This window comes from Cyprinodon variegatus, unplaced genomic scaffold (genome assembly GCF_000732505.1).
Source record: "Cyprinodon variegatus isolate N-32 unplaced genomic scaffold, C_variegatus-1.0 Scaffold1080, whole genome shotgun sequence".
NCBI lineage: Eukaryota > Metazoa > Chordata > Actinopteri > Cyprinodontiformes > Cyprinodontidae > Cyprinodon > Cyprinodon variegatus.
This window is the reverse complement of record NW_015151533.1, coordinates 52,092-54,301: the sequence shown is the minus strand read 5'-3', so window position 1 is coordinate 54,301 and position 2,210 is coordinate 52,092. Positions and strand designations below refer to the sequence as shown.

Here is a 2,210-nt window from a genome sequence, read left to right as displayed (position 1 = left end):
AAAATTTATAAATTTTTTGTCAAATGTTTATTTAATATTATTTTAAAAAATATGGTTAAAAAAATATTTTAAAAAATGTATTCATTCATTGTTTATGAATTTTTTTAGCTTGAAATATTTTTAGTAGGCACACTGATTCCTGTTTCATGACTGAAATTATAGGAAAAGAATGAGCTAATATAAAAAAATATTGGAAAGCACCATAAATATGTTTATTTTTCCTTTAATTGGCTTGGAAACTGGATGTTTTATTATTACACATTTTGTTTACATCAAAACACGCTTCAGTTATATGAATCCTTTTATGCTTTTCCTTATCTTAAAATAATCCCAATAAATTCTTGGTTATTTAAAATGGCAACAGATTTCTAATGGTAGATATTTAAGAAAAATAATAGGTGTATTTTTTATATAAAAAAAAATCATGTAATATTTTGCTGCTCTAAAGGATTTTTTATTAGCTGGACTGGCTATTTGGATCTGAAAGGTTGCCGACCCACGATATAAATGTTTGAGTTGATGGTGACATGTTTCTATGGAAGAGGATTAGGGCCACTGAAAGAAAAGATAAGAATTAACTGATTTTTAAATTTTGTTTCAATATAATATGGGGGAAAAATCTGAATTCTGACTTTTTTTTCCTCAAAATTCAGTTTTTTTCCTAATAATATACTAAAATAAATTTAAAATTCAGTTAACTTGTTTTTTAGTTGCCCTAATCCTCTTCCATATGTTTCCTCTTCCCCCATTAAATAAAAAAAAAAAAAGTCCACCCCAGATGGGACTCGAACCCACAATCCCTGGCTTAGGAGGCCAGTGCCTTATCCATTAGGCCACTGGGGCGCCCCATTTTTGGCAGACATCTTTAAATTTAACCCCACAGTCTTATACTTCTGCGCACCCAATCTGTTGGGTGTTTCAGTTGTATTTGACTCAGACGTTCCGTGTATGGATGTTAACGTTTTGTTTACATGATAAAAGCCAAGAAGAGCAACCTAAATATCATTTTCTACTGCCATAATTTTTAGCAAGGGCAGCAAACATCCCTCGAACTACTGAAACTCCGTGCTTTTTGAAACATTGCCCATTGTGGCCAATGAATCTATCAGAACGCTCTTATTCAATGGCTCTGGTCAAAACTATCGCGTTAAAAAAACGGAACGTGGTTGCTAGGCAACAAACACCGTTACACTAAAACGTTAAGCTAAACATGAATGAGACTAACCGTAGCCTGTTAGCCTTCAAAATAATTTATCGATTAAGAGGAATGCTACTCAGCGATTTAAAAGCTGTCTCTTTCCTCAGTTTGGGCTCAATATTTTTCATTTTACTAATTAACAAAACCACGCAGTGAAGTTTGGACGCTACGGAATTTTATTAATTGTCAAACTCTCGCGGCCGTGCTTTTAAGTTGAAAAGCAGTCGCCGGAAGTACATGAAATGCTGCTGAAGCTTAACCGTTAGCGAGCTAACGCTACGAAAATATGCCCTCCTTAGTGAATCTGTTGCAACTGCTTGCATTTTTAGAATGATTTCGTAGGCTACTTTTTGTAGAATTGAGGACATTTTGTTTGATTTCATTTCATGATATAACTTTATAAGGTTCCAGGGATCCAGATAGGGGTGTTTTCTGTCGGCTTTGAAACAAACCATCGGAAATGGTAAGAAAACATGTTTATATTGCTAATGTTCAAGCGTTACTACCGTGTATAAAGTGGGATTAATGACTCATAAAGTTGGCATTTTGGGGGCTTCGTCGTATCAGCATCGATACGTTGGAGGTTATGTGGTAATCTCATTAAAACAAAGAAACAAAACCGTTTTATCGATATGTTTTGCTTTTTTTTTTCTTTCCAGATCCTGTCCCGCGTGAAGCCGGCTGTGGGAGCAGAGACTGAGGGGAGCATCGGTGAGAAGAAGAAGAAACAAACGGTTCCCAGTTTGGAGGAATATCTCCAGCAGAGGGACTACCTGGGAGGCTTAACATTACTGGAGGTCATTAATACATCTCAGTCATAACAGAAACACCAGGCAGTTTCCTAGGGCCATAAAACTCTGTTTACATATATAGTTAATACAACTATTCCTTATATCTGCACATTAATTATGTTTTTTATAAAAATACTTTCGGCATCGGAACGCTTAAAGTTGTAGGGAAGTCATATTTAAATGTCAAAATCATTCTGGCTTAAACATGTATATAAATGTCC

General features: G+C 34.8%; 1 long non-coding RNA gene and 1 other non-coding gene across 2 annotated transcripts in view; one reads left to right on the top strand and one right to left on the bottom strand.

The window, feature by feature from the left end:
• Positions 1–770: 770 nt before the first annotated feature.
• trnar-ccu lies at positions 771–843 on the bottom strand. The gene has a single exon. It is a non-coding gene; the product is annotated as a tRNA-Arg (tRNA).
• A 618-nt stretch (positions 844–1,461) lies between these two features.
• Positions 1,462–2,210, top strand: part of LOC107101321 — a 4,323-nt gene continuing 3,574 nt past the window's right edge. The window contains exons 1-2 of the long non-coding RNA XR_001482076.1: positions 1,462–1,661; positions 1,858–1,995. This is a non-coding gene — a long non-coding RNA (uncharacterized LOC107101321). The remainder of the gene's footprint in view (positions 1,662–1,857; positions 1,996–2,210) is intronic.